Source organism: Caretta caretta, chromosome 6 (genome assembly GCF_965140235.1).
Source record: "Caretta caretta isolate rCarCar2 chromosome 6, rCarCar1.hap1, whole genome shotgun sequence".
Taxonomy (NCBI): Eukaryota; Metazoa; Chordata; order Testudines; family Cheloniidae; genus Caretta; species Caretta caretta.
Window position 1 is genome coordinate 1,120,194 of NC_134211.1, and position 14,444 is coordinate 1,134,637.

The window sequence follows — 14,444 nt, forward strand, 5'->3', positions numbered from 1 at the left end:
GTGTGCGGCATAACTAGCTGGCCTTATAGCTACGCTGGTATTGGAGGCTGCGATTGCTTTGGTCTCTACCCCCTTGTCCCTAATAGGGAGCTGGCAAGTCACAGGCTCTTGAGGGGCTGGGTGTTGCCCCCCTTGTTGTGCCAGCAGGGGTCGAAGACAGGATAGACGGGGGTGCCGCAGAAGGCGGTGTGGAAGGTGTACAGGCGGATCGGCGCATTGGGGCCATTGGTGTTGTAGAAGGAGACCTCCCGGGCCTCGTAGTCGAGATAGACCCCGATGGTCTGAGGGTTGGGGTTATAGTCAAAGGGCATCGGGTTGGTGTCAAATGCCCAGTACAACTTCCTGGCCTTCTCCTGGTTGTAGCCGATGAGCCAGTAGCCCTCGGCACAAACCTCAGCCAAGGTCGGCCACCGGGATTTCCTCTGGATCAACCTGCCCTGTCTCTCCGCCAGGCCTGAGGTTCCAGCGTGTCTTCTGGCCCACGAACACCTCCCAGTCATGCCGCCCCACGCTGAAGCTCTGCCGGGCCGCCACGCAGTTGGCCGTGTCGAATTGGCTGAGGCTGGAGCTGACGTTCTTCCTGAAACTCCCGCATTTCACCTCCTTCCCAGCCGGCGAGATCTCCAGCAGGGGATGGGCCATGACTGGGTCCAGGGTTAGATCCTGGGGGGAGGGGTAGCTCAGTGGTTTGAGCTTTGGCCTGCTAAACCCAGGGTTATGAGTTCAATCCTTGAGGGGGCCATTTAGGGATCTGGGGCAAAAATTGGGGATTGGTCCTGCTTTGAGCAGGGGGTTGGACTAGATGACCTCCTGAGGTCCCTTCCAACCCTGATATTCTATGATTCTATGATCCTCCTTCTCCCCTGGGAAAGGCAGAACGAAGTTGGAGGGGTCACACCGGGTTTATGGGGATGATATGATACAAGTCTATAAAATCATGACTGGTGTGGAGAAAGTGAATAAGGAAGTGTTATTTACTCCTTCTTCTTACACAAGAACTAGGGGCCACCCAATGAAATTAAAAGGCAGCAGATTTAAAAGAAACAAAAGGAAGTATTTCTTCACACAACACACAGTCAACTTGTGGAACTCCTTGCCAGAGGAGGTTGTGAAGGCCAAGACTATAACAGGGTTCAAAAAAGAACTAGATAAATTCATGGAGGATCGGTCCATCAATGGCTATTAGCCAGGCTGGGCAGGGATGGTGACCCCAGCCTCTGTTTGCCAGGAGCTGGGAATGGGCGACAGGGGATGGATCACTGGATGATTCCCTGTTCTGTTCATTCCCTCTGGGGCACCTGGCACTGGCCACTGTCGGCAGACAGGACACTGGGCTAGCTGGACCTTTGGTCTCACTCACTATGGCCGTTCTTATGTAATGAAATCAATCCAGCTCCTGATTTATAATGGGAGGGGATACCAGGCTTCCCCTCTGACATCACAACTTAATTACCTGGCCATTCACCAGGAGACGTCACCTATCGACATGAACAGGACGGATCCTGGTTGATTCAGAGCATAGCGGAGGTCTTCAAGGAGTCTCAAGGGTTTTTTGTGCTGGAGTTACTTACCAAGGTAAGGGACGCAGGAGACATGTTCTCCTACCTCTGCATCTGCTGACTCCCTCCTACATCTCTCTGTATATCGCTGGGTGTCTTAGCCAAGGCTGTGATCTGGAGTGTGAACCATTTCCCAATGTCCACAGGGAGAGAGCTGCCTCCCTGTAATACAGACAGCTCAGACGCCGGACCTGGGTCTGGGGAGCTCCGTGGAAGATGACCTGGACTCTGATCACTGAGAGCATGGACGCCCCCATCACAGTAATGCACCTTCGCTCTCTCAGCCTAGTAGGTCGTTCTGTAAGTTGAACAGTGTCACTATCTTCCCGAGCTATTGTTTCACAGAGGATGTGGACACTTAATTCATTTCAGCGTGGACTGACATGGCCTCTCTATAGATTAGCCTGGTTCTTTATTTGGCCAAAAGAAAACTGTCTCTTCAGTCCTTTTGGTCTCTTCCAAAGTGCTTGTGCAGTTACCCTCTGCCATACGACATTGGGAGACTGATGCTGGACTAGTGCACCCACTGCTGGGGGGGGTGTTTTGTAAGAAGAAGTTGAAAGGTTGAAGAGGGGGCAGAAAACAGCCCCAAGGATGATCCGAGGGCTGGAGAAAATCCCTGGCAGTGGGAGACTAAAAGAGCTCGGTCTGTTCAGCTTTCCAAAAAGAAGAGTGAGAGGTAAGAACACTAAAGCAAAAGTGGCCATCTAAATAAACCAGCTTCCTTTTCCCAGCCAAATTATTCAACACCGTGTCTGATCCCCTCTAAAGCCAGGGATTTTCCTTTGAAATGACTCTATCCAACTAAATGGGGAAGGGGATTAAAAAATGTGACTTCCTTGACTTTTTATCTTTCAAATGCTCTAGCTGTTTGCCTTCCGGTGTGTGTGAAACAAAAGGCTGGAAGTTTGGGGTTTTATTTAAATGTGGATTGTTGGAGCTCCCTGGCTAGGGCTGTAACAGATCAGATCCTCCCTAGCCAGCCACAGAGGGGACCTGGAACATGCATTGGGCATTTGAGCTAACACCTCAGGCATGGGCATGTAAGGGGACTGTTGCCCCCTTACTAACAGTCAGTGGGGGAGTTTTAGATGCTAGCTCCCAGTACTCAAAGGAGGACGGGTTGATGGGGAATCAGGACCCTGAGACTGACAGCCCCCAGGAACAATGGGGAGAGGTCAATGCTCCAGGTCAGCCTGAATGACAGGGCGGGTAGGCTAATAAGAGAGTCAGAAGGCCAGGGAGGTCCCGTCTCCCATGTGAGCTGGAATTGCCTTGTTCAGACAGAGTGGGTCCGAGCTAGGAGAAAGCAGGGGTGCGAGCTGAGCTGGGGAGCAGAGCTGGGCCAGACCCAGAGAGAGCAGACTTGCCCTGGGAGCAGAGCTGCAGCAACCAGGGCCAGAGGGGCCAGAGAAGCAGCCCAGGGAGCTGGAGGCCGAGCAGCAGAGACCGAGTGGTGGAGCTGGGGCTGGAGAAGTCCGGAGCTGGGTGCGGTGAGCAGCTGGGGAGACTGAGGGGGACCCTGGGCAGCGGGCCCAGCACAGGGAGATGCCTCAGCGAAGAGGCTCTGCAGGCCGGGATTGGATCGTAACCCCGACAGGGCGGGAGCGACACTGGGAAGAAGGGTCCTACCACTGAGAGCCTGAGAGCGTATGGCCACCACCAGAGCGAGTGTCCAACCCACAGCATCCCTGCAGCGCGGCCAGGGCCTGAGAAGGAGGCCTGGGACAAGAAACAGACTGTGAATGGCCCTGATGTTCCAGAGACACTGTTTGTGATGTTCCCTGCCACTGTTGCGAATTATACCTGATAGGTCACGTGCAGTTCGAGTCTCGGCTGAGGCACACAAACAAAGTCCACAACTGCAGAGTTCCCAAAGACATTAAGTTTATTATGCTCGAGCAGTCAGCGTTACCTTCTGGGCAGTCAGTCATTGCTTCAAATATCTCCTTTTTATACAAATACCCTCGTTAATGGCAGGCAAACCAGAGGAATTACCCATATTTTCTTGTATTTGTTTCATAGGCAGCCCAGGTTTCAGTGGCTTCTACCTTATCAGTTAGGTAATTTACATTAACACAGATGCTTTCCAGCTTGCTTTTGGATCCAAAGCTATCCACAGCTTAAAGATGCTTACTTTAAAAAGGGCACAATAAACTTTACCAGACTTTTGATTGCCTTTTACTTTTAACTCCTGCTGTCAAACACACAGTGACCTGAAAAGGAAGACACCACCTATTGTAGCCCCTTGGAGCCTGATAAGATAGTAATTAAGTAGCACTCTATAATTGCATTCCTTTGGAGAAGGCCCCATTTTCCTCAAAATGGCTGCAAAGAAACCAAGAATTCTTTTTCTTTCTCGTATTTCACAAAGTTCAACTGCTTAATTCCCTCCAACAACGACAGAGTTAACTTCTCACTTTCCTTTCTTAAATCACTCACTTATCTCCCAAAACCACACCCATTCAACTCAGATTTTATCATTCCAAGCATTATTCCGGGATTTACGTTTCCCATTTCTGTAATTATTTACTCCTCTTTTTCCACTATCCCCTCCAAGTTTCTAACCTGTTTTCCAATCTTTCTATCTGTTGCCTGCCCGCTTGAGCGTGATCCTGTTTTTCTTTCTGAACTGTCCCTTCCATGAGCACCAGTTTTGTCCCACTACCAATTTCACAAGGAGGGTGGGCTTCTTAACTAGCCCCCAGCCCTCCTGCTCTCTTCTCTTAAATATTCTCACTCACAAGAGCCACCCAAGTCCTCCCCCGTGAGGCTTGTCACCTGGACAGAATGCACGGCCAATTGGTGGTTTAACTATTTAATTTCCTCTTATGGCAGACACACTGCTGTTACGGCATATGCTGAGCACAAATGGTGAAATTTTGTCAAGTCTCTGAAGGACTGGTACTTGCTTAGCCAGTGCTTCCTTTTCTGCCTGGAAGTCCTGTCTAAAGGCTTGCAACTGGTCCTGGCACAGGTCAGAAAGCCAAGGGTAAGCCGGAGGAGGGGCAGAAGCAGGCATAGCACAGAATGGGTCTGGAGACCCCTGAGATGAATAAGAAAAGGAGGAGGAAAGAGGACGTCCTTTTGCACGTGCATAAGCCCAGTTGTCCCATACATACCAATAATCCATCTGGGCTGGACTTTTGTCCTCCAGCCTTTTCCGAAGCGCGGTTAATTTTTCCCCAGCAAAGGACCCATCCGGTGGCCATTCGAGAGGTGTTTGAGTTGTTAGTGCTGGCCACTCAACCTTGCACAAGATTACAGCTTTCTTTTTACCTAACCCATGGGTACCAGAAATTGTATGTAATGGTCAGTGAAGTGCCCAGTGCAGAGAGAGTGCCCCGGAGTGGGGACACCCTAGCCCCTGTCCTAGGTGACCACAGCAGGGTTGGGGGTCAAGCCCCCCAGGAATCCTGGGCCCAGCCTTGTCGGGGTTACGAGGACTCTGCCAGACAGGAGAGTGGAAGGGGAGTCCTCAAGGGCAGGGAGGCCACTGGGTAAAGGAAGTGGGAGCGAGGACTCAGATCCTTTCGCTAACCCACTTCGCCGGGGTAGTGCAGAAGCCAGGAAAGTTCCCCACAAGAGCAGGACTATTCCACCGCTTACAGGTGGGCAGTTCACACCTCTCAGAGTTACTAACGATGGTTAAACCAGTGCAACCCCCTGGGGGGAAGCTCTCATTCTGGTTTAAGAGCCACGTATTTTTGTTTACCTTCGATCTGCTCCTAATGGATTTAGGGTGAAAATAAGGCGCGTCCACACAGGGGTTTCCACTGGTTTGACTGAACCGATGCAACTTTGTGTGTGGACAAGGCTGGAGATGCTGAAATCAGACACTTCATTCAATAACTGATCATTATTGAAACCGTTGTAGCGACATTAAGACGCCTGTTCCCAGTGACTCTTGATGTTCAGTCTCACCCAGGAAATTCAAGGGGTTTGAGAAACAGATTTTGAGGCGGAAGAAAACTCACCAGGGAAATATAAAGTGAGCCCCGTTTTCCAGAGCTCGCTGAGGAAGCTGCCCTTTCTGAAGGTAAGGGAGCCGCTCGTTTCCAGCCCCGACTCTGCTGGGCCAGACACAGAACTGAGGTGTCTCCAGTCACCCCCGTTATCCCTCACCAGAGCGAGCGCGGGGCCAGAGGCAGGACCCACAGCAGCTCCCGCATCAGGGGGACGATGCTGAGAATGGAGGATCCTATGTCCTGCCCTGCGTTGGGTGTCTGGGTTAACAACAAACACCACGTAAAATAGGGAGTTTAGTCTTTAACAAACAAGGGATAGCTTGATGCTTGGCGAGCACAGTTGATATGGAAACTTCCCAAACCCACCTCATCTAAACTCTGCCGGTGCCCCTCACTCCTGAGCCGCAGCCCCTGCTAGCCCAGCCCTGGGATCTCCTCCCCCATGCATGGCGTGTGCACCCCCCATTCGGGGAAGCTAGCCCCGGCCCCACCTCTTCCACCCAAGGCCCTGCCCCCACTCTGCCCCCCACCCACCTGTTCTCACCAGCTGGCCCACTGAAGGAGCCCAGGCCTGAGCCGAGCCCGTGCCGCCCAGAAGAGCTCTATGTCCCGCCATGGCCTGGCCCCGGGGCGACGGTGGGGACCATTAGCGGCGGTTTGGGGAGGCTTAGCCTGCCCCAGCCTCCATTACCCACCACCCCTGGCCTCCCCACGGCTCTGCTCTGCTGCGGATCAGCAGGTTACCAGTGTGGCAGGGTTCCCTGTTTTGTAATTGTCGTGTTGTTCTCTTCAGTTTTACTTACCCCCTCGGAGGGAAACGCGATGCATTTGTTCAGCAAAAAACACAAATCTGCTGGATAAAACAGATTTTGGACAGGGTTTGAAATTTAAACCATGACAGGCTGCTTTTCTCATGCTGTCCTGGTATTAACAGCTCTACCCTGGTGTGTTTTTGTTTCTTTTTGTTTTGTGTGTGTGCCTAGGCACCGACTCTGTGGGTGCTCTGGGGCAGGAGCACCCACGGGGAAAAATTAGTGAGTGCTCTGCACCCACCAGCAGCCAAGCTTCCTTCCCCACTCAGGGGAGGAGGCGGGGCCAGGGCGGGGATGTGGGGAAGGGGTTGGAATGGGGGCGGAGCAGAGGTGGGAAGGGGCGGGGCAGGGGTGGAGTCGGGGTGGGACCGGGAACAGATGGGGGTCGAGCACGCACTGAAGCCAGCTGAACTCAGTGCCTTTGTGTGTGTGTATGTGTGTTGTTTTCTTTCCTAGGATGCTGGCCAATCTTCTGGCAGGTAAGATGTTTGCTGAAGAATAAGTTTAACAAAGAATTGACTGGACAATGAAGTACTAGTTGATTTACGGAGGGACAAAGGGGCTGCCACCTTCACCCCTTCCTCCCGGGAGATATACTTTGTGTTATTTAATGGGGTCTCTTGCTAATGTCTCGTGGCCCAGCATGTTGTGACGGGAGCAGGTAATGTTGCAGGTGATCACATCCAAGCCCCCATTCAGACAACCCCTCGGGCGCAAGCTTCCCTTGGAAGTCAGTGGAATGACTCCAGCGCTTACGGTTAAGCATGTGCCTCAGTATTCTGCTGAATCTGGGCCAAAACGTGGCCTGTCTCTGGAAAAGCCGAGGTCATTCACAGTTGCCCATATTCCCACACTGCTCAGGGCTCATCCCCTCCAGCAGGGGCAGGGGCAGGTGGGCACACACAATAAAGATGTAACCCCCCCGCCCTCGCTATGGCAGGAATTGTATCACCCCTGGGAGCTTCAGCCACTAGATGGCCACATTGTTCACACAAACGCACACACACGTCTCTTTTCAGCCAGCCAGCCCCCGACTCCAACAACAGCCCGGTCGGCAAGGGCTCGTTGGCACTCAGGGACTCATGAAGGAGCGTGCGGATACCCTATTAGCCATGGTGGGGAAATACCCCTGCCCTGCCCTGGGGATTTCAACACAGCTAGTGACAAAGCTCCAGGGGCCCTGCCCCTCGAGCTCTCCTGGCCCTCTCCTTTCCGTACCCTGAGCTGGCTGTGTGAGTTGCAGCTGGTCCGATTTCGTATCTTCGCTGTGCCAGGCTGCAGCCCCTCTTCCGGCTCCTCCAGAACCTCTTATTGCGGTTCTGGCTGCGCTTCCCCCCCACTTGTTTGTGTACGCACACCCCATCCCTGGTCCCGCGAAGTCCAGGGACCTCCTCGTCCACCTCCTCCTAGCCATGGCTAAGGTGGCCATTTATAACACCAGGGCGAGGCGGTTGGCTGAGGGGGCCCTGTGACTGTGGGGCCTGTTTTTTGTTCTTCCATCCGCTCACATATCCGGGCAGAGTTCCTCTGGCCGCATCCGCTGGCTCCTTGGATGCTTTCGAGGAGCAGTGGGTGCTGTCCGGGGCTCTCTGCTCAGTGTCCCCCTCAGGTTCCCTACTTTTGGCCCTATGGCCCCCACGTCTGCTCCTGCTTTTTGCCTTCGTTGTCCCCCAAATCAGTTGAGTCCTGGTTCAGTAGCTCCCCTCTGAGGCTGAGGGAGGGGCTTTTAGCTGTGTCCTGGTTTCTCAATAGGACAAAGCTTCAGCTGCAAAACCCAGGCCCTCAGCACCTCCTTTGCCTCCCCAGCCCATGCACAGGCCGGCTCTGGTCCGACCCCCGTGGCCAGCCACATCCTGAACCTGAATTTTGGGTTACTTGTGAGACTGAGAACATCTGAGCTAAGGGGGCCAGACCCCCAGCTGGTGAGAGTCAAAGGGGCAGATCGCTAGAACGCCTGGGTTCTCTCCCTGGCTCTGGGAGGGGAGTGGGGTCTGGTGGGTTAGAGCAGGGGTGGGTCTGGGACTCCTGGGTTCTCTCCCCTGCTGCACGTAGCCCTGGGACTGGGACCCCCAGGGCTCCTTCTCTGTTTCAGGCCGGCTCCCACTGTGATCTCCAGCATCACCCCATTCCACTCAGTGGGGTCCCTGCCGATCTGCCCATAGCAGAGAACTTGGTAACTGCTGCCTCTCACGCCAGCCTGGGCTGCGAGCGACCCACCGGGGGGAGATGAAGAGCCCTGTGCAGTAAAGCAGGGAATTTCCTTGGTTTTTTACACGAATACCATGTGTGCCTCAGTTTCCCTGTGTGCCGTGTGTGCAATGAGGTGGGAGGGGGTGGTTGTTGTGGAGGACCAGGGGTGACCTTCCCCAGGGGACCCCAGCAGCTGGTGACGTGGTGGCTGGGGCAGGAAGGTTGGAAGGCAGCCGATTAGGACCAGTGTAAGGACAAAGGGCAAAGGAGAGAGGACCTCGGTGAGCTGACAGCTGGTTCTAGCCTGAGGGGGAACAAAGGTAGAGTTGCCCAACTTTCTGATGGCAGACAACGGAAAACCCCTGCACCGCCCCAAAGCTCCGCCCCTGCTCCCACCAATGCCCCGCCATTCTCCGAGGCTCCAGACCCCCTCCCTCCATCGCTCATTCTCCCCCACTCTTGCTCACTCATTCATTTTCACCTGGCTGGGGCAGGGTGTTCGGGTGTGGGAGGGTGTGTGGGGTGTGTGCTCCCGGAAGGGATGCAGGGTGCAGGAGGGGGCTCAGGGCTGGGGCAAGGGGTTGGAGTGTGGGAGGGCTCGGGCTGGGGGTGAAGGCTCTGGGGTGGGGATGAGGGGTTTAGGGTGTGGAACAGGGCTCAAGGCTGGGGCAGGAGGTTGGGGGGGCAGGAGGGGGTTCAGGGCTGGGTCGGGGGGTGGGAGAGTTTAACATCATCACAGGTCAATATTTACTAACACCTGGCCACTAAGTTCCTGGAGTCAGGGTACTGCTGGCCAGGAGCCAACGTGGGGATGTTGGAAATCTGGCACAGGGAGTCAGGGATTACGGGAGGGTGTGATGCTCTGTAGCTGTAAGGAGCACCCTGGAACCCCAATATTCACCACTGTGCTATGATTACAATCTGTGTTGTACAAAGTACGCTTGGTGAGGGATAAAACCATAGAGTCTCAGGGTTGGAAGGGACCTCAGGAGGTCATCTAGTCCAACCCCCTGCTCAAAGCACAACCAATCCCCAATTTTTGACCCAGATCCCTAAATGGCCCCCTCAAGGATTGAACTCACAACCCTAGGTTTACCAAGCCAAGGCTCAAACCACTGAGTGATCCCTCCCTCATTTTGCATGTCTTGATCTGTTGAACTATAAGACCCTGTCGGACTGTGTGAGCTGTCACTGGATGGGGAGTTACGAAGTATTGCTCTATGAGTTACTGAAATAAGTGGTGAGGTTGGGAACACCCACAAACAGCCTTTCAGTTCCAACATTGCAGGGACCATCAATAGCCAGAAGGCGTTAATGGCTCATTGACACACAATCTGGTTCACCATTGTCCTGTGTGATTTTGGCATCGATGTCAACGTTTGTTCTGCTGGTTCGAAGCTCTGCATGCAACAGACTCTTCTTCCCACACAGCCATCAGATCCAGTGTCCCCTGTATGCTCCATGCTGGAGTGTGTTTGTGGCCCTAGGCAGGCATGGTCAGCTGTGCTGGTGAGCTCTCCACGCTGGTCAAACAGGAAATGAAATTCAATTGTTCCCGGGGCTTTTCCTGTGCACCAGACTGAAGTGCAATGGAGTTGAAAGTGCTGTCCAAAGCAGTCACAGCAGAGCACTCCAGAACATTACACATTTGACCTGACGAAGCATATGTTGACCTAAAGCTGTAGTGTAGACCAGGCCTAAAAGTTTAGGATTTAGAAGGCATGTTTACTTTTCATTTTCTTCAGGTAACTAGCTCTGACTTCTATGCTGACCACTCATCAGCACTTACAATCTGTCAGTCTGTAGTTCATAAACCTATTTATATTTTACCTAAAGCAGTGTGTTTTGGTTGAAGTTCTTGGGGAATCTCATCTTAGGTTAACAAGGGCTGTTCATAGAATAGAATCATAGAATATCAGGGTTGGAAGGGACCTCAGGGTCTTCTAGTTCAACCCCCTGTTCAAAGCAGGACCAACCCCAACTAAATCATCCCAGCCAGGGCTTTGTCAAGCCAGGCCTTAAAAATCTCTAAGGAAGGAGATTCCACCACCTCCCTCGGTAACCCATTCCTTGTTCTGTCATCTGCCACCACTGAGAACAGCCGAGCTCCATCCTCTTTGGAACCCCCCTTCAGGTAGTTGAAGGCTGCTATCAAATCCCCCCTCTCTCTTCTCTTCTGCAGACTAAATAACCCCAGTTCCCTCAGCCTCTCTTCATAAGTCATGTGCCGCAGCCCCCTAATCATTTTCGTTGCCCTCTGCTGGACTCTCTCCAATTTGTCCACATCTCTTCTCTAGTGGGGGGCCCAAAACTGGATGCAATACTCCAGATGTGGCCTCACCAGTGCTGAAGAGAGGGGAACGATCACTTCCCTCTATCTGCTGGCAGTGCTCCTACTAATACAGCCCAATATGCTGTTAGTGTTCTTGTCAACAAGGGCACACTGCTGACTCATAGCCAGCTTCTCATCCACGGTAATCCCCAGGTCCTTTTCTGCAGAACTGCTGCCGAGCCATTCGGTCCCCAGCCTGTAGCGGTGCATGGGATTCTTCCATCCTAGGTGCAGGACTCTGCACTTGTCCTTGTTGAACCTCATCAGGTTTCTTTTGGCCCAATCCTCCAATTTGTCTAGGTCATTCTGTATCCTATCCCGACTCTCCAGCGTATCTACCTCTCCCCCCAGCTTAGTATCATCTGGGAACTTGCTGAGGGTACATTCCATCCAATCATCCCCATCATTAATAAAGGTGTTGAACAAAAGCAGCCCCAGGAACAAGCCCTGAGACACTCCGCTTGATACTGGCTGCCAACTAGACATGGAGCCGTTGATGCCTACCCGTTGAGCCCGACAATCTAGCCAGTTTTCTATCCACCTTATAGTCCATTGATCCAATCCATACTTCTGTAACTTTCTGGTAAGAATACTGTGGGAGACCGTATCAAAAGCTTTCTAAAGTCAAGATATATCAAGTCCACTGCTTTCCCCATATCCACAGACCAGTTCTCTTGTCATTGAAGGCAATCAGGTGGTCAGGCATGACTTGCCCTGGGTGAATCCATGCTGACTCTTCCTGATTACTTTCCTCTCCTCCCAGTGCTTCAAAATGGATTCCTTGAGGACCTGCCCCATGATTTTTCCAGGGACAGAGGTGAGGCTGACTGGCCTGTAGTTCTCCAGATTCTCCTTCTTCCCTTTTTGAAAGATGAGCACGATATTTGCCTTTTTCCAATAGTCTAAGTTGTGCCCTGGAACAACCATTTACAAATGTGGTAGGTACCTGCAGTAAACTGGCAACAGAGGTACAAATCTCTGGCCACTTTCCTTTGGAAGACAAGTAGCCTTAATTCGGTTTACCTTAATTCACTTCTAAACTGAAAAACTGCATCTCAGCCCTGCTCTACACTAGGAGTTTAGGTCAAATTTAGCATTGTTAAATTGATGTAAACCTGCACCTGTCCACACGATGAAGCCCTTTTTTTCGACTTAAAGGACTCTTAAAATCTATTTCCTTACTCCACCCCTGACAAGTGGATTAGTGCTTAAATCGGCCTTGCCGGGTCGAATTTGGGGTACTGTGGCCACAATTCAATGGTATTGGCCTCCAGGAGCTATCCCAGAGTGCTCTATTGTGACCGCTCTGGACAGCACTCTCAACTCAGATGCACTGGCCAGATAGACAGGAAAAGGCCCACGAACTTTTGAATTTCAATTTCCTGTTTGGCCAGTGTGGCAAGCTGCAGGTGACTATGCAGAGCTCATCAGCAGAGGTGACCATGATGGAGTCCCAGAATTGCAAAAGAGCTCCAGCATGGACTGAACGGGAGGTACGGGATCTGATCGCTGTATGGGGAGAGGAATCCGTGCTATCAGAACTCCGTTCCAGTTTTCGAAATGCCAAAACATTTGTCAAAATCTCCCAGGGCATGAAGGACAGACGCCATAACAGGGACCTGAAGCAGTGCTGCTTGAAACTTAAGGAGCTGAGGCAAGCCTACCAGAAAACCAGAGAGGCGAACGGCCACTCCGGGTCAGAGCCCCAAACATGCCGCTTCTATGATGAGCTGCATGCCATTTTAGGGGGTTCAGCCACCCTACCCCAGCCGTGTTGTTTGACTCCTTCAATGGAGATGGAGGCAACACAGAAACAGGGATGAGGAAGATGAGGAGGAGGAGGTTGTATATAGCTCACAGCAAGCAAGAGGAGAAACCGGTTTTCCTGACAGCCAGGAACTGTTTCTCACCCTGGACCTGGAGCCAGTACCCCTGGAACCCACCCAAGGCTGCCTCCTGGACTCGGCAGGCGGAGAAGGGACCTCCAGTGAGTGTACCTTTTAAAATACTATACGTGGTTTAAAAGCAAGCATGTGTAATGATTAATGTGCCCTGGCATTCGCGGCTCTCCTGGATGTACTCCCAAAGCCTTTGCAAAAAGTTTCTGGGGAGGGCAGCCTTATTCCATCCACCATGGTAGGACACTTTACCACTCCAGGCCAGTAGCACGTACTCAGCAATCATTGTACAACAAAGCATTGCAGTGTAACTTTGCTGGCGTTCAAACAACATCCGTTCTTTATATCTCTCTGTTATCCTCAGGAGAGTGATATCATTCACGGTCACCTGATTGAAATAGGGTGCTTTTCTTCAGGGAACACTCAGAGGTGCCCGTTCCTGCTGGGCTCTTTGCCTGTGCCTGAACAGAAATGTTCCCCGCTGTTAGCCATGGGGAGGGGGGAGGGGGAGGCAAAATGCGACCTTGTAACAAAAGCACATGTGCTATGTATGTAATGTTAACAGCAAGGTTTACTGTGAAAGAATGTACCCATTGTTCTATAAAATGTGTCTTTTTAAATACCACTGTCCCTTTTTTTTCTCCACCAGCTGCATGTGTTTCAAGGATCACAGGATCTTCTCCTTCCCAGAGGCTAGTGAAGATTAGAAAAAGAAAAAAATGCACTCGTGATGAAATGTTCTCTGAGCTCATGCTGTACTCCCACACTGACAGAGCACAGACAAATGCGTGGAGGCAGACAATGTCAGAGTGCAGGAAAGCAGAAAATGACCGGGAGGAGTGGTGGCGGGCTGAAGAGAGTAAGTGGCGGGCTGAAGGCAGAGCTGAAGCTCAAATGTGGTGGCAGCGTGATGAGAGGAGGCAGGATTCAATGCTGAGGCTGCTGGAGGATCAAACCAATATGCTCCAGCATATGGTTGAGCTGCAGCAAAGGCAGCTGGAGCACAGACTGCCGCTACAGCCCCTGTGTAACCAACCACCCTCCTCCCCAAGTTCCATAGCCTCCTCACCCAGACGCCCAAGAATGCCGTGGGGGGGCCTCCGGCCACCCAGCCACTCCACCACAGCGGATTGCCCAAGCAACAGAACGCTGGCATTGAATAAGTTTTAAAGTTGTAAACTTTTAAAGTGCTGTGTGGCCTTGTCCTTCCCTCCTCCACCACCCCTCCTGGGCTACCTTAGTAGTTATCCCCCTATTTGTGTGATGAATGAATAAAAAATGCATGAATGGAAAGCAACAATGACTTTATTGCCTCTGCAAGCGGTGATCGAAGGAAGGAGGGAAGGGTGGTTAGCTTACAGGGAAGTAGAGTGAACCAAGGGGCGGGGGGTTTCATGAAGGAGAAACAAACAGAACTTTCACACCGTAGCCTATCCAGTCATGAAACTGGTTTTCAAAGCTTCTCTGATGCGCACCGCAACCTTCTGTGCTCTTCTAACCGCCATGGTGTCTGGCTCTGTGAAACCAGCAGCCAGGTGATTTGCCGTAACCTCCCACCCTGCCATAAACGTCTCCCCCTTACTCTCACAGATATTGTGGAGCACACAGCAAGCAGTAATAACAGTGGGAATATTGGTTTTGCTGAGATCTAAGCCAGTCAGTAAACTGCGCCAGCGTGCTTTTAA